The following is an 18549-nucleotide window of genomic DNA, read 5'->3' as shown; positions in this document are numbered from 1 at the left end:
CAAAACTGAAAATAAGTCAGAGTTGGAACCACCACACCTCACAACACTCTCAGTACCAGAGTTTAGTTCAGACATCAGATTGATCAGTTTTGGTGGCACCCCACGAAGACCAAGAATCCTCCCAAGGGCATCCCGATTCACTGAATCAAACGCTTTACAGAATTCAACAGAGGCTGCGAGCAGCCCCGGCAAAAACTCATCTGCATTCGGTGAGGAGCCAAAGAGCAAGGATACAGTCAATCGTTGACCTCTTCGGTGTAAAGCCCAACAGCTCTGAGTGCTGGTGCTCAAGCAGATGGTGGCAAACTGTATCAAGAATTATCGGAGCAAAGATCTTGCCTGGAACTGAGTGGCGTTACCCCTTGGTAGTTAATGCTGTCCTGGCGATCACTCTTCCCTTTCCAGAAAGGGACAACAAGGCCCCTCTTCCAATCAGTTGGGATGATGCCTGTGTTCCAAAGAGAGCACAGAACTGCATGCAATGACATGAATACAACATTTCCACCAGCCTTGAGAAGTTCAGGATAAATGCACAGATCCCAGGAGCTTCACCCCCATTTCAACCGGTTCACCGCAACCCATATTTCCACAAACGAAGGTGGTTCACAGTTGATTGGAGGGTCAGCAATCGGAAGAGTAACTCCCCTGACGTCCAACTCAACAGCTGGTGGGTCAGCCTGGTACAGCCGCCCAAAATAACCAGCCCAGCGGGCCTTCACTTCGGACTCCTCTATCAAGAGCGCACCACCCTCCGCTCTCAATGCAGTACACCGAGGGATGGGCTTGGAGGAAAGCAATGCGCAAATTCCCCTTTAAGCAGGGAGAGAATCACTTGACCACAGGGGATGCTCTATCCCCTCACAGATTCCTTGCACACAGGCCTCCTTGTCCACCCTCAGCGCACATACTTTTACGCCTCAACTCCCTGAATAGCTCAGCTCTGCAATTAAGCCTGGCCTTGCGACTCTGGTCAATGGTATCCAATGTCACTTGAGACAAAATTCTTCTTCGCACGACAGTGAGTTCCAAGAAATCCTCCAGCAACATCAAGGACGGTCGTCTTGAAGGCACTCCACAACTCTTCAGTAGGGTGGTCCTTATTCCTCAACTTCGGATTTTCTAAGCTCCAACTCCCGGGATTCATTGGAATAGTCGAGAAAACTCTCCTGGTGAACTTTTTTTTCCAACCGGACAACATTTACCCCTCCCTAATCGACCTTGAAGTTTCACCCTGAAAACAAAAAAATTGTTAGGGGGGCGGTGAGAAGAACGAATAATACACATTACACAAACACACAGATCGATGTATCACATCAAGAGAGATGATTGGACATTACAGAAGCGTTTTAAAGTTCAGCACAGGTCGATACGTCGTCGTTCTAATGTCAGCCTTTGAGAAACTGAGGCTAAACTTCAAGGTCGATGAGGGAGCGGTAAATGTTGTTGGAATTTGAAATAAAAACACCAGAAGAGTTTTCTCGACTATTCCAATGAATTCGAAAATTTACCCCCGAACGAAGGACCAACCTGATATATATGTGTGTGTGTGTGTGTGTGTGGGGGGGGGGGGGGTATGCATTCAAAGGGTAATTCGGATGTTTAATTAGGTATGCCATGCTGTTCGAGTTTACCAGGATCTCGATGGTAATAAGTAGCAATTCAGTGGTGATAAGTTGTCTAGTAAATGTTCATTTCTTCAAGGGGGAAATGATAATTGTCACGTAATTAGATAGGGACACGGGATAGGGTAAGTGTGTCTGCGTAAACCCCTTTTAGTAGTCCCTGGAGGCAGGCCGTGACGTCACAGGACAGGGCTGCGGATGGCTCCGCCCCGTGATCACGATTGGCGGAAGGCGACGGCGGTGGGCCAATAAAACGGCTCGATTGGAAGTGACGAGGACGGGAGGATAAAAAGGTTCTGTTCGGGGTCGAAAAGGAAAAGGAAGAGGAAGAAGATCGGAACAAAAAGATCGTGTTTTTTTTGGTGTGGAGGCTCTTGCGTGGGAAGCGTACTTGTTGTGCTGATTCGATCGTGTTCTTCATCGTGTCTTGGAGCCTTGCTGAGCCTCGTGCCTCACCTTGGTTGGCTCTGGGGTTCTGCTGACTCGGAGTACGGGGTCGAACCGGCCTCCCTCTCCTGCTCGCAATTTGGCGCCAGAACTGGTTCCCTGGCGGCTGTGAGCGGACTTGGGCCAGGACCAGGAGGTCGACAGCACCACGGTTTCTCCTGCCCCCCCCCCCCTGACGAGAGCAAGGCCAGCTCGTCCGACGCTGATCCAGGGACAGTTGCGTCCACACAACGGTCCAGCCTGACCACCAGAAATAGCTAAGGTGTGTGTGTGTGTGTGTGTGTGTGTGTGTGTGTGTGTGTGTGTACTTGGCGCCTTAGAGGGTTTGAGATCTGTATATTCATTGGAATTGTCTGTGTTTTCCCCACGCCCGATCCCACACCATCCCGTCGAATCGCCCCGGATCCCTCTTCTTGTCGAGTCTTGTTATTTCTGGTTAATAATAAAAACAAATAAACATCATCAACTCAGTGAAAAGTGACTCGTGCCACCTTCCTCGTCCCGTTTTCGGTAGAGCGATTAGAACCGCCATGTTTGGGTTATAAATAAATAAACCGCCGCCATCGTTTCGGCTCATTCTACGTTGGCGGGACTGTTCAAGTCCCGTGGACGTCACATTGGTGTCAGGGTGTTGGATGTTCGAACCCCTCTAAATTATATTTGGTATCGGGAGAATATACCAAGATTAAAATATCGCCACGTACTGGAATATAAAATTACTGCAGAAAAGCGCGCGAGCGCGGGAAAATTTTGGCAGGATTTTTCAAATTAAATTTAATTGGCTGCAAACGGGACTTCTGCACCATGGCGGATGTGCAGATGTTTGAGGAGGAAGGCCACGTGTCTGGCAGCGAGTCGGGGGAAGAAGGGAGAGACGGGGGTAGGGTTGGAACCTTCCCCATTCCCAGCATGGACCGTGCTTCATCGCCCGTAACGGGGCCGGCAGCGCCGGAAACCGGCGCGATGTCGATCCAGACAATGTTGGAACGTTTAATAGGAGACATGACGGCACAAATGGCAAATCAATTCGTGGCACAGAGGGCAGAAATGACGGCACAGAGGGCAGAAATGACAGATCAATTGGGGGTAATGGGGGTACAGTTGGGTGCACGGATTGATTTAATGAGGGATGAATTGGGGGAAAAGATGGAGAAAATGAAAACTGAGATGCAGGAGTGTGTGGATGTTAAATTGGGAGAAATACAAAGCAAATTTGAGGCTAGATTGGAGGAAACAAAGGTAGAAATTACATTGGAGGGGGAAAATATACGGAAAAAAATTGGTAGATAAAATTGATGCAACGAACATTCGGGTTGATAAAGTGGATGAAAGCCTGGAACGTCATCATGCCTGTGTGGATGCTCGTATGCAGCTGCAAGTTGAAGAGTGGGGAGAGCTGAGGAAGCAAGGGATGAATTTGGTGGAGGAGGTGGAGGGATTGGAGGCTCGTTTGGACGAACGGGATAAAATTGTGAGCCAAGATAAAGTCTTGGATAAAGGCCTGGTAGAGCCGTCTTTTGTGGGTGGAGTGTCCGGGTTGGTTGGGGAGCAGCTGCAGACTCGCGACAGAGCCTTGGAGGAGGTTGTGCGGGCCCGGAGGATCCTGTGGGAAGAGGTGGATTGGTCCATGAGGCGGAATTGACCCATGAGACCCTCACCGCAGAACATCCTTGGCCACGGTGGGCTCCGAGGTTGGATACGCAGCCACAGGGGTGTTTGATCCCTGGGCTGGATTCGGACGGGGGAGAAACTGAGAAGCGGGCCACCGTAGGGGTGGTCCCCCTGGTAGATTTTGACGGGTCAGGGAGCCTTGGGGCTTTTCTGACGCGATTTGAGTGTATTTCCCGACTGGACGGGTGGAATGAGCGGGAGCGTACAGGGAATTTGGTGGCGGCGTTGCGGGGACCAGCCGCAGATGTGTTGGACGTGATTGCGGAGGGGATGTTGACCGGCTCCCACATTTGCGAGGCGTTGGGCCGTCGGTTTGGGTTCGCGGCAAACTGTGATCTGGTGCGGGCCCAGCTCCAGCACCGCAAATTAAAGCCGGGTGAGACAGTGCAGGAGCTGGCACAGGACATTTACCAATCAGTCAGGATCACGTATGGGGACCTTACAGTGGAGGCATGGGACAGACTGGCACTAGAGAAATTTTTAGCTGCTCTTCCTGACCCTGAGGTCCGAGCGCTAGTGGAGTTACAGGATCCACCCACCGTTCACCGAGCGGCTGAGTGCGCAGCCAGGCTGGCCTCGTGGAGGCGGCCGGGTCGGGTGCCCGAGAGGCCATCAGTGACGGTCCGACAGGCGGAGATCCAGGATCAGGGAGGGGGGCTGGGAGAAATTGGCATTACCCAAATGTTTCAGGAAATTTGCCAAAAACTGTCGTTTGATAAAGGGTAATCCGGTAGTTGGTGCGCCAAAGCGGCGGGGTCCAGCCCAGCCAATAGAGCAATTTGATTATGGTCGAGGGGGTCCGGAACCGGAAGAGACATTTCACCGATACTCACGGGGGCCTTTTATGGGGAGTTGTTTCCGGTGCGGGCGAAGAGGACACATGCAACGATATTGCCGGTACCAGGCGATGGAGGAACCCTCCAATAGACTTTTAGACTCGGAGAGGGTGAATCCTCCTGCTGAACCGCCAGGTCTATCCGAGATGCCCTTTCATAGGTCGGGTCCGGAGATCACTGTCGGGGGTCGGGGAGACTAGATTGGGCTGAGCATATACGGCCATGCTCGGCTGCTGAGATTGTGGCGAAGTGCCCTCCTGTGGTGGAAAAAAATGAATTGTGGGAAAATTGGTGAGGGTTTGAGTTCTGCTGGGTTTTAGAGTGACAATCGGGACAGTGGGTAATTGGAAACAAAGCGGGGCACGAGTGGCTGTCCAATGGCTGGTGCGTGGATCGGGTGAGAAGTGCTGTGTGAGTTGTTTTAAGTGAAGAAGTAAATGTATGGTGCACACATTGTTTTTTTATTGGGCATGGTGTGGTAACAGGGAAGGTCATGGTCGGTGAAGTGTTGGAAATGCAGGTGTCACATGTAAGGCCGATGGGGTGGGGGAGTCATGTGGGTTTTGTGGGTGGGGATGATGTGCTTGTCCACAGGGATTGCTGAAGCTCACGGTGAGCGTGAATTGCGACCCCCTTCAAGGAGATTCACCCCTGGTGGCTAATGGTGACAGTGTCTGGAGGCAACTGGGAGAGGGTCTGGTTGGGCGACCAAGATGGGTAGAACCTTGGCGACCCAGGAAGGCCAGAGGAGCCAGTGAGACCCCTTCCAGAGTGTTGTACGGGATTATAGCTGATGGCTACCAGGGGGGGTGGGAATCAAAGGGAGCGGGGCGGAGAAACGTCTGGGTTGGACTAAAGCTTACCTGTGGGCATGGTTGCACCTGAGATGCCCCCATCATCTTGTGGTAACCCACCCCACGGCCACGACGGGATTCAGCCTGCATGATTAAAATGAGGACCATGACCTAGAAATGTGATGATGACCATGGTGTGAGTGTTGTGAAGATGTATGGGTCCCACTCGATCCCGCACAACTTGACATGTGCAGCAAGGGCATGATGTCCGCATAATTTTGGGGCAAGCAAATTTGAAAATTGGCTCCCCAGGTAACGCTGGGTCTATTAGCATCCACTGGGGGAGGCAGTCATGTGTAAATATCCTGTGAATAGTGTCGTTAAGTCTTAGAGTAGAAATGTAAATTATAAGTGTTGTGTTTTTGTGGAACCTTTTGTTTCCCCTCCCCAGATCACTGGAAGAGTGTTGGGCAAGAGCGATGATCCAGAAGATGGAGTGCAACTTCGCTCAGTGCTATCATGTGATAAAATAAAAAATAAAAAATAAAAAAACGAATGATTGTTTAGGCGAGGATAAGGCCATAAGGGGGTAGTACATTAAGCAGGATAGGTAAGTTAGCTGCGACTCGCTGCCTATTGCCCCTCCTACTTTATTTCGTTAGGTTAATTAGGTGTGAGTCAGTAAGTGTTAAAGCGGGTACGGTAGCGCCTGTGATATACCTTGCAGGAGCTGCGGTACCAGAGGAGGGGGCAGTGTTACGTTTGAGGGGGGGGGTATGCATCAAAGGGTAATTAGGATGTTTAATTAGGTATGCCATGCTGTTCGAGTTTACCAGGATATCGATGTAATAAGTAGCAATTCAGTGGTGATAAGTTGTCTAGTAAATGTTCATTTCTTCAAGGGGGAAATGATAATTGTCACGTAATTAGATAGGGACACGGGATAGGGTAAGTGTGTCTGCGTAAACCCCTTTTAGTAGTCCCTGGAGGCTGGCCGTGACGTCACAGGACAGGGCTGTGGATGGCTCCGCCCCGTGATCACGATTGGCGGAGGGCGACGGCAGTGGGCCAATAAAACGGCTCGATTGGAAGTGACGAGGACGGGAGGATAAAAAGGTTCTGTTCGGGGTCGAAAAGGAAGAGGAAGAAGATCGGGACAAAAAGATCGTGTTTTTTTTTGGTGTGGAGGCTGTTGCGCGGGAAGCGTACTTGTTGTTGTGCTGATTCGATCGTGTTCTTCATCGTGTCTTGGAGCCTTGCTGAGCCTCGTGCCTCACCTTGGTTGGCTCTGGGGTTCTGCTGACTCGGAGTACGGGGTCGAACCGGCCTCCCTCTCCTGCTCGCAATTTGGCGCCAGAACTGGTTCCCTGGCGGCTGTGAGCGGACTTGGGCCAGGACCAGGAGGTCGACAGCACCACGGTTTCTCCTGCCCCCCCTGACGAGAGCAAGGCCAGCTCGTCCGACGCTGATCCAGGGACAGTTGCGTCCACACCACGGTCCAGCCTGACCACCAGAAATAGCTACGGTGTGTGTGTGTGTGTGTGTGTGTGTGTGTGTGTGTGTGTGTGTGTGTGTGTGTGTGTGTGTGTGTGTGTGTGTGTGTGTGTGTGTGTGTGTGTGTGTGTGTGTACTTGGCGCCTTAGAGGGTTTGAGATCTGTATATTCATTGGAATTGTCTGTGTTTTCCCCACGCCCGATCCCACACCATCCCGTCGAATCGCCCCGGATCCCTCTTCTTGCCGAGTCTTGTTATTTCTGGTTCATAATAAAAACAAATAAACATCATCAACTCAGTGAAAAGTGACTCGTGCCACCTTCCTCGTCCCGTTTGCGGGAGAGCGATTAGAACCGCCATGTTTGGGTTATAAATAAATAAACCGCCTCCATCGTTTCGGCTCATTCTACGTTGGCGGGACTGTTCAAGTCCCGTGGATGTCACAATATGTATATAGGTATGTATATGTATATGTATATGTATATGTATATGTATATGTATATGTATATGTATATGTATATGTATATGTATATGTATATGTATATGTATATGTATATGTATATGTATATGTATATGTATATGTATATGTATATGTATATGTATATATAAAAAAAGCCTGGTGGTGGCGCAGTGGTTAGGGCAGCGGCTTGGGATCCAAAAGGTCATGAGTTCAAGCCCCGTTGGGCCACTGAATTAATACACCAGGGGGTTGACTCAGCCTGTCATCCTTCCGAGGTCGGCGAAATGAGTACCAGTATACTGGGCCGGTGTATACCCCGGTTAAAATAGGTGTACCATATCCCTGTGTCGTAAGAGGCGACCAGGGTTGCGTCAGGAAGGGCATCCGGCATAAAACATGTGCCAAATCACTATGCGGATCATACGGATGATCTGCTGTGGCGACCCTGAACGGGAGCAGCCGAAAGAAGAAGATATGTATGTATATATATATATATATATATATATATATATATATATATATATATATATATATGTATATGTGTGTGTGTGTGTGTGTGTGTGTGTGTGTGTGTGTGTGTGTGTGTGTGTGTGTGTGTGTGTGTGTGTGTATCAGGGTGGTCCTTCGTTGGGGGGGGGGGGTAAATTTTCGAATTCATTTATTTTAAGCTCTAACCCCCGGAATTCGTTGGAATAGTCTATAAAACTCTTCTGGTGTTTTTATTTCAAATTCCAACAACATTTACCTCTCCCTCATCGACCTTGAAGTTTAGCTTCAGTTTCTCAGGGCGGCTGACATTAGAACAACGACGTATCGACCTGTGCTGAACTTTAAAACGCTCCTGAAATGTCCAATCGTCTCTTTTGATGTCATACGTCGATCTGTGCGTTTGTGTCATGTGCATGACTCGTTCTTCTCACCGCCCCCCTAACAATTTTTTTTTTTTCAGGGTGAAACTTCAAAGTCGATGAGGGAGGGGTAAATGTTGTCCGATTGGAAAAAAAAAAGTTCACCAGGAGAGTTTTCTCGACTAATCCAATGAATCCCGGGGGTTGGAGCTTAGAAAATCCGAAGTTGAGGAATAAGGACCACCCTACTCTTCAGGCTTTCCCAAAGCACCAAGAGACCCCCAAATCCCCATTCAGCCTGTTCACAAATTCCTCAGCTGCCCTCTCATCCTTGAGCTTGTCAACATCCAGTCTCGGGTGGGATGGTACCATGCTCCCGGATTTAAGCTGCAACTTCAGAGTTGTCACAACAAGCCTTTGGGCGATATTAAAGAACTGAGCACTCTGGTAGACCCTGCAGTTCTGAGTCATTCTTCAGCAAGCATCAACGAGTAAATGATCAATCTCCTTTGCCACATCAATTGCATTCCAATAATAAGTCCAGGGACAAGCCTGTGGGCGCTGAAACCATAAACCAGCCACCCTAAGTCTACGACTTCTTGCAAAGTCAAGAAAATTAATGCTATTCTATTTCACAGTTCCAGACCCTTTGGGACCAACACATGTCTCATAGCCATCCCTATCAGTGCCAGTCAATGCATTGGAATCCTCCAAGACTAGAAGAGCATCTTGTTGGGGCAATGATCAACCACAGACTTGAGCGAAGCATAGAATGTCTCCTTCTCAGCGAGATCACTCGCCTCAGTCAGAGTATATTCAGAGACCAGGGAAATGAAACACAAGGAGTGACGAATCCTCAGTCTCATATTACGCTCTTTGACCGGTGTTACCTCGATTATCATGGGAGTCACCTTCTTGGACACAACTACAACTCCTGGGAATGGTAACCATCAGTGACCAGACCAGTAGTAGGTGTAACCACCATGGTTTCGCCACTATCCAGTCTCCGAACCTCAGAAAGTGCTGCAATACCAATGTCCCGATGTCCAAACGCTGGAATTCAGATAGCAGAAACAGGTGATCATCTTCTCTTCAGGATAGGACATTCCAAACACCCACCCGAAGGGACCGCCTCAGGTTAACCCGAGGAGACCGCCATCTAGTGGATGAGACCTCAGCACCACCCCGCCACACACCACTGCAATCTGACCCAGGAAGTTTACCCCATGCTTTTCCTCCAATTATCAAGGAATAGGGGTCCCGGAGGCTTAGCCCCAATCCCGTCATCTAGTGAGCTGTCCTGCAAAGAGCAGCAGCAGAGGAGGTACTCCCACGGAGTGGGTTTTCAGTTTTCTATGCGTTTATGAGTTTTGCGGAATGAAGTGTTTTGCGGTGGCCGAAGTGCAAATCCTGCCACCAACCTCCTAGAAAAAGTAATCCAACTGCAGGACATCCGCAGACAAAGTTGGGCACCAGATGTGGGTGGCCGTTGGCTCACAAAGAATTCCTCCACCCTTTGACAGGTTTTGTTTTTAATCCTGCCAGATGTCCATATCCATACACCCTCCTCACCAGGAAACTTGGTGGGGAAGACGGTTTAGTTGCCGATAACTCGACCATGAAACAGGTTAGTACACATTTACATGATACCTGGAAGCAAGTCACATGTAATTTGTCCTGACCTGACAATGCAACTTTTGTGTCCGTGATATTTCAAAAACCAGTAAACATTTTGCTTCCATATTGCAGATATCTATTCCTCATGACATCTCAACCTGATTAGATCATGGCTGTGATTGCCCAAATTATGTTACCATGGCAACCATCTCGGTAACTTGGCTTGTGTACATTATATTGTTGTAGTGCCGGATTCGGAGGCGAGGACGACCGCGAGGTGGAGCAGTTGGGCCGTCTCCCACCGAACACCGGAATTGAAGGTCATCACTCGGGATAACTCCGAAGTCGACGGGTCGCTTAATGGACCGTGGACGCCAATATTTCGACCGCGTGGTTAAGGTCTTTTTGTCCGATTCCAATTTACCTAATTAGCCGCGTGGTCTAGCTACCGGGGAAGCCACAACCTCGGCCGGCTTTGTCCGAATCGAGTCACTGTTACTGACTCGGATCCGGCGTAACCGAGCGGAAATTACCAAAGCCGTGCCGGCCCAAATAACAAGTTACGGCACAATCGGCCTCCCTAATTCCCAAGCCCAAACCATACTGGGTCAATGAAAGAAAGCACAGACAACGAACTGGAAAATTTAACAGTTATTTATTTACAATGTAAGAGGGAGGGAAACACAGAGCAGACTTGATCACGAATATAGATGTAAGCAAATGTACAATGGCAATCACTTAAACGATTTCTACTTATCAGACTGGCCACAGAGACCCACACCCAAAAAGAAATGGACCTCGTGGGTCTTTATTCGGCCCTTCAGCTCAGGATGGAAGGCGAACTGAGGGTCATAGTCTAGCCGGGTACCTGGCTGCCTCGTGTGGTTTTACCAACTCGCACTTGTGGAGCTCGAAGTCCGTGGACGGGAAAGGGGATCCCCAGCTCGAGCGCTCCAACACAACCCACCACAGTGGGACTCGAACCCACGACCCAGAATTCAATAAGCGCAGCCAGGATCCCACCAACGATCCGGTTAGCCACGAACGACGATCGACGACACGAGCACCACGAAGCACCTCCACCACGACCACCATCACCATGAGCACAAACATGACCACCGACCACGAAGGAACCCCGAAAAAGACCCCGCTGAGACAGCTCGCCACCCTTCTTATCCCTCCCCCGGGTGGGTGGAGGGATCCGCTCTGAGGTAACTCGCCTCCGGATTGGTTGGGGGGCGTCGGGCGATCGGTGTCCTCCCCTCATTGGACGAGGCGAACATTCCATCTGGCTGGGGCGTGGTCGGCTCTGGTGTGATCTCACCCCCGATTGGACGAGGGGAACATTCCATCTTGCTGGGGCAGAGTCGGCCCTGAGGTGATCTCACCCCCGCCTATGTCCGTGGCCTCAAACACGTCCGTAAAGGCGCTGAAGGAGTGGAGGGGGATTTAATGCAGAAGACCAACTAGAAAGAAAATCGCAGCACACACATGAAATTCCCATGAGACATAGGGGAGATATTCTAACTATCCACATATACTTAACGAAATAACTAAATTTGGGTCAACTGTATGTGTGAAGGCGAATGGTTTCCAGATTTGTAACAATATTTCAAAAACCGTTCAAGATTTAGCTTTCATATTACACAGATCTATTCCTCATACCACCCAAAAGGCAGGGGACCTAGAGTATCGGCTCATTGTGTTGTCTAATATGCAATTTCATTTAGCTGGTTCAGTGTGCAGATGATTGAACTACCATCAGAATAACCTCTGAAATAAACCAGTGGAAACATTCAAATTTGAAAACCCAGAACTCAATTCTCTTTGTTGTTCATCAGACATACACACGAATGTCTCAGTGGTGTAATGGTTTGAGCGTCCACTCTCGGTCTGAGGTCGGTGGTTCGATCCCTGACCGAGTCATTCCACAGACTTTAACAATGGAGCATGCCATTTCCTTGCTTGTTGCTCAGCATTTGAAAGGATAGAACACAGACAAACGACCATAGGATAGGTTGGTAATAATAGCACAGGCTTTCATTGGCTTGTGTCGAGGTTCCTTTTAAGGTGAAACACCCTGTACTTCATGATCACAGTGTACCCATATGTGAAGCAAATTAGGAATACTGTCAACCACACCTGCAAAAAAATATCTTTTTTGGAATGCCGGCTGCATTTTCCAATCACCATGTTACTTTGTATGAAGCTAGCTTTCATCATTGCACACATTTCTTATCGAGTCAACCTGGTTGTGAGATGGCTTAAAAGCCATAAAATACAAGTTGATGAGTCTTTCCGTAGTGTTGAGAAAGGAGGTGCACAAGTGCAGGCACATCTACACTTGCTACGAGAGATGGTTCGAGCCCAAACCAAAAAAAAAAGCGAGAACAAGCAGGAATCCTGAATCAATTTCTCGCAATTTTCCAGGAATTCCTGGGAAACAATTTACCGGAAAGAAACACCAAGTTGGATTCCATTTGTTTGAAAGCTTTTCTCAGCTCAAGCTCAAGGAAATTAGGCTTGCACCATCTCTAATCTCTATCATACGCAGCAGGTCAGTGGTGTGGCACAATGGGAAACATAGAAGATAATGAGCACCAAAATATTATCCTGAACTTTGTATTGATCGGAACTTTCAGTGGAGTCCTTTTTCATCTCATTCGCACAAAGGCCTCGGCCGACATTCCACAACATGATGAAGAATGGTTTTGGACATCTATTACCTGGTTTTATTAATGTAGGATTTGTGGGTTACAGAATTCTGTACTTTCTGATGTTTTAGTCAAACTGTTAACGCAACTGTGTTTCAAACGGTGTGTGAAATATCTTGTGTGGTTAGTGCCTATCACTGGTATCAATGCCATTGCGTAAGTACATTATCTCATAACGAATGATCGCACCACACAGGTTTACTCATGAAAAGCAATGTTTGGAAAGCAAATTGCCTTCCAATGGCCTCAAATGTCAGTTACATTGCATCTTGGATATCTTGACAACTCCCTTATTTACGAAAAGATATGAAATGTATAAAAAGTGTATTCACCTTAAACACAGCACCATCTTACAACTTCACAACATGTACATAGTAATCAACTAGAACGGCACTCGGTATAGCTCGTACATCCACCAGGCTGATTAGTTTACATTTTGTATCTCACAGATAGGCCAAATCTGGATCCGGACCTGAACCCAAACCTAATCGGCTCGTTCTTGTCACCGACACAACTCATCCCCAAGTTTTTTTTTTTTAAATATCATGCTATATAACGTTTTTGTGCATCTCTGTCTGTCTATCTGTCTACAGCAGTGTTTGTCAACCTTTTTTGTCCCACGCCCTACTTTGATTTTCAAAAAAAAAATCATACACCCCACCATGATTGGAGACACTACAGTATATACTACATATGTATTCAAATGGCTTTATTAAAACTTTATTGCAAATTTTATTTAATTGCTAATCACTTCAATGGGAGCTCTGCCCTTGACGCTGGCTGCAGATTTGTTTGATTCGAGGAACCAATTTTGACAGTTCCAGCCTTAAATCACCACGTTTCGTGATTTCCAGTCGATTTCTCTTAGCTTGCAGCAAATCGGTAACAACACGAAATCCACATTCGACTGAATAAAATGATGGAAAATTTATCAATACTTCCCTTGCCAAAGTAGTCGAGTTTGGGTATTTCTTTTCACTCTCGCCAGACAGCCACATCATGGTTCCTTTGATCTTGAAAAGAGTTTTCACAGACTCATGTTGTTGCAACTCGTATAACTCCTCTTGGTATTGCTCTGGTACTTCAGATAAATCCACCAGAAATGGCTGAGTTAATCAAGAAAGGAACTCGTAACAAAGCTACGAAAGCGATCATATATTGATTCATTAATTCTGAATCCTCATGCCCCACCAAAATATTGCCACGCCCCACTTTGAGAAACACTGGTGCACACTGAAGAATCACTTAAAAAAAAAATTATCGGATCTTCACCAAAATCGAATCAATTCGTCCTCGTACCACAACAAATCTGTCCACAAAGTTTCGTCCGAATCCGTCCACAACTTTTTGAGATATCCTGCTCACAGACGAACAAGACAGACAGACAGACAGATAGGGGTAAAAACATCACTTCCGTCGACCGTCGGTGGTGGAGGCAATTCAAGTAAAGTAATTAAATGACAAAACATGTCAAAACCGTACGAACGTGTTTAATTTCGATATCAATCAGGGGTGACAGCCATTTAAGCGGAGTTACATCGTTGTGGATCCACGTGGAAAAAGTATCGCATACAAATGTTTATAATAGAATTACTTTCTTGAACGTTCCATCCACAACACACACACATAGAGAAATACCTCCACGAGACAGCAGGCCCAAAGAGAGAGCCTCAGGCTCTCCGAAGGATTACAGTTGACGCCGGGACAGCTTGGTGCTCAGGACGGCACTAGGCCTCAACTTCCAAAGCCGTGCAAAGTTCGGCAAAAAATGTGTTGAATTCTTCACACGAGCACACTGTCGCCTTTTAGTCGCTTCCGGATGGTCCCACAACCTGTAGTTCCGTGAACCAAACGGAGTTTGAACTCGTCAGGTGAATTGCTACGTCTGAGTGAGAAGGTCCTGAGTGTTTGTGGTGGAAGGAACTCAAGTTAAGACTCATAACCGGGATGAGAAAGTGCGCCTCACTGGCCTCAAGACCGACTCGGCCTTGTCGCGTCGAGCATCCGAGGCAGAGGCCCAGTCAACTTCCAGTCACTAGCCATATACGGAGAAGGTGTCTGCAGTGACGTTTTCCACTGAGGAAGCAAGAAAAGGGGATTCCCCCCCCTCCCCTTCGCTTCGCTCCCCACAACCAACACAACTGGCGTGCCGCTTCGGCAGTGACTCAACTCCGAGACGGTAATTACACTTCCGATTAAGGTTGCTTGACTTGTGTTACAATTTAAACATTTGTTAGATTTACCTAAGGCGATATAAACACGCGTTTATATTAATATTTCTTGTGTAAATATGAAGAAAGAGGGAGCACAGCCTCGCTCAATGTAAATACGCGCTATACACCACGTGTCTGCAGAGGGCTGACTGCAGGACATTCTCAGGTCGTCGAGACATTTTCCAAATCGTCCAAAATTTTGGAGATCAAGCAATATAAATGAAATTTTTTTTTTTAACCTTTCACCCAAATGTCATCTATTTATTACGCACGCAGGAACAGCAGTGCAGAAGTGGGGGGTGAGGGGGTAAATTTAAAATAGTTACACATGTCTGGAGCCGGCGATAGTTCACGAGCAATATACACGGTTCGCCTTTTTTTATTTTTTGACCTTCGAGGGGACGCCACGGGCAAACTGGCGGGAATCGGGAAAAACGTAAATGATGAAAGTTGTAGTACTCGAAGAACACTACTTGCATACCAACTTTCATTCGAAACAGTTGAAAACCCGAAGAGCTCGATGCCCAATTTATTGATTTTTTTGACATTTTTTAAGTTTGTGACCTTGGGACGAAAATGAACAATCGAGTTCCGTGAGGCTATACAGGTGCCACTGGGCTAACCAAATACCGAAACCCCTGCCAAATTCGACAAACCCCCTCGGAGAAGATGTAACTTGAAACCGGCTTCCCCCTAAAAACATGTTTTTGGGCGTGGCTCCGCCCATAATGGGCGCAGCATGCCCATTCTCAGGAAAACACAACTCGATCATGATATAGACCTCCCACCAAAATTTTATCAGGATCGGATCAAAACCCATGGAGCTATGCTCGGGACAGACAGACAGACAGACAGACAGACAGACAAGCCGGTAGGCGGACATGGGTAGTCGACTACCCAATAGAACCTGACGCGATGGGCCCGTTCAATGGGGAATGACCTGAGGATTAAGCACAATAAAATTCATGATTCCAGCTTCAAGGGTTAATGTGCAGGTTGTTTTTTCGTTAAAATACCCGCCACGTTTCGAGGTTTTTCGGCCGTTGCTAGGCAACGGAGGGGTCTATAGCAACGGTTCTTTCTCACACATAACTGGGCCATACCATGAACCTACCATACCAGTTTCATGTATATCTGACTCATAGTCTCTGAGATATAACGAACTTCGTTTTTTTATTGTTTTCGACCAGGGTTCATTCAAAGTCTATCTTCTCCAAAAGTTTTCATAGGATCCGGCTGGAAATTTTTAACAATATGGCTGAATTTACTGCCCACAGTCGCTTGTGGCCCGATTTTTGATTTTCGAAAAAATAATTTTTTTATGATTTTTCAAAAATTTCAAAGTCCCGTTGCTAGGCAACGGTGGTGCCCATAGCAACGGTTCTCATTTGCACACAACTTGGTCATGGTATGAACCTACCAACCAAGTTTCATCGAAATCACGATTGTATTAACGGAGCACTGGACCGAACAGAGGGACAGACAGACAGACAATCCGGTAGGCGGACATGGGTCGTCGACTACCCAATAGAATCTGACGCGATGGGCCCATTCGATGGAGAATTAAGCACAAGAAAATTCATGATTCAAGCTTCAAGGGTTAATGCTGCAAATTGTTTTTTCGTAAAAAATACCCCCACATTTAGAGGTTTTTCGGCCGTTGCAAGGCAACGGAGGGGTCCATAGCAACGGTTCTTTCTCACACATAACTCGGACATACCATGAACCTACCATACCAGTTTCATGTATATCTGACTCATAGTCTCTGAGATATAAAGAACTTCGTTTTTTTTATTGTTTTCGACCAGGGTTCATTCAACGTCTATCTTCTCCGACAGTTTTCATAGGATCTGGCTGGAAATTTTTGACAATATGGCTGAATGTACTGCCCACAGTCGCTCGTGGCCCGATTTTTGATTTTCGAAAAAATACATTTTTTATGATTTTTCAAAAATTTCAAAGTCCCGTTGCTAGGCAACGGTGGTGTCCATAGCAACGGTTCTCATTTGCACACAAGTAGGTCATGGTATGAACCTACCAACCAGGTTTCATCGAAATTGCCATTGTATTAACTGAAATCACCATTTTAAATACTGATAATAAGGGTAGAACAAATCTCAATTTTTTTTTTTTTTTCGACTAGATCAGCGGTTCTTAACCTTTTTATGTGCTCGTACCCCTTGAGCTTTCATAATATTTCCCCGTACCCCCTGTCTAAAAAATTCTTATTAGTCATTTATTTATTTATTATTATTAATATTATTATTATTGGAATTTAAGTACTATACAGTATTGAATTTGACAACATATATCGTACCCCCTGCTTTGATGCTTCGTACCCCCAGGGGGTACACCGGTACACGTATGCCCGGTTAAGAACCACTGGACTAGATCGACTACCCAACAGACAAACATATCGACAGAAAAAGTGATAATAAGGGCAGAACAAATTTCAAAAGTTTTTTTTTTTGAAAAAAAACATTTTTCGACTACATCGACTACCCAACAGACAGGCAGACAGACAGACACACACCCATAACGAATATAGTGGTCACTTACTGACTCGTGAACCAACAAGTTTGAAGACGACAATGGTTCACGAGTGGTATTTGACGATGCGGATTGTTTCATGAGTGAAGGATGAGACAATGTGATCATTTTTGACCAAGTTATAATTAATTATAGTGGCCTTCAATCAACAGCTGCAAAATGTCGAAAACTCGGTTTCGTTCAACAACTTTCAAAATTTGACCTTTGCATAACCTTTAAAGGTCACAAAACAATGTTGTGGATATTAAAATAAGCAAACAGGATATGTGCTATCGCTTATTGGAGTAAGTTCGTCGAAGAAGGTCGAAAACCTGTTTCGATTCCCACAACTTTGAAAATTTAACTTTTGTGGCCTTTAAAGGTCAAAGGTCAAGGATTATGACCGTTAGTGCAAAACTTCCTCCGGAACAATATAACGTCATATATGCTATATGGTATTTCGCACTCCTCGGATTATCCATACTTTGATGAAATCAGCATAAAAACAAACTTGAAGGGGGCGCCACGGGCAAGGTGTTCGAGATGGAGCAAAATGGCTTCAAGACTTTAGGTGGGGAATGACCTCAAGATTATGCCTAAAAAATATTGTCATCCTCGCTCTCAAAATTTGGGCAGTCGTATGATTTTTATGTCAAAATTCGCAATTTTCTTTTTTTCGCAAGTTTTTTCAAAATTCGCAAGTTTTTGACCTTGTGACCTTGACATTGGGACGAAAATGAAAAATCGGACAACGACAACTTTTAGATAATTCATTTTGCTATTCAAATACCGAAGAACCCATTCCATTCAGTCAATTCCCCAGGAGAAGATAGATTTTTAATCTGACTACCCCCTAAAAATGGCTATTTTTGGGGCGTGGCTCCGCCCACAATGGGCGTAGCACCATGCCTTCATCCAGGAAAACACAACTAGACATTGATATCGAACACATAACCAAGTTTCATCAAGATCGGATCAAAGTCCACGGAGTTATGCTCTAGACAGACAGACACACAGACATAACGAATATAGTGGTCACTGGCTGGTGCTCGTGAACCAAAAAGAAGACAAGTGAGGATAGACGTACATATGGATGTGGAGGTTATTCCCTCTTGCTTCATGGCATCTTGATTAAAATGGTTTTAATATCTGCTGCACACCCACATAAGGGGAGTGTTGCTTTGCAGTGTGGGGGAAAAGTACTGTATGCACAGGAGGGGTGGGGGTTGAGGGTAATAGGGGGAGAGAGAGGATTCATTGCAAGTTTGCACGTGCTGTCCAAACACCTTTGGTAATAGTACAG

General features: G+C 46.7%; 1 protein-coding gene across 3 annotated transcripts in view; it reads right to left on the bottom strand.

Annotated features, from left to right (window-relative positions):
- Positions 1–14673, bottom strand: part of LOC147021448 (TOX high mobility group box family member 4-like) — a 195548-nt gene extending 180875 nt beyond the window's left edge. For 2 of the 3 annotated variants that reach the window (XM_085891400.1, XM_085891399.1), the window contains exon 1: positions 14143–14672. The gene's annotated coding sequence lies outside the window, so the exon portion shown is untranslated. Of the gene's footprint in view, positions 1–14142 lie in introns of all 3 variants that reach the window. The other variant, XM_085891398.1, reaches the window with a different exon arrangement.
- Between the last annotated feature and the right edge of the window lie 3876 nt (positions 14674–18549).

The sequence above is a fragment of the Eptatretus burgeri genome, chromosome 8, assembly GCF_056783735.1.
Source record: "Eptatretus burgeri isolate ZD-2024b chromosome 8, Ebu_testis_v1, whole genome shotgun sequence".
Lineage (NCBI taxonomy): Eukaryota > Metazoa > Chordata > Myxini > Myxiniformes > Myxinidae > Eptatretus > Eptatretus burgeri.
Note: the sequence above shows the minus strand (reverse complement) of the source record. Positions and strands in the feature narration are given on the sequence as shown.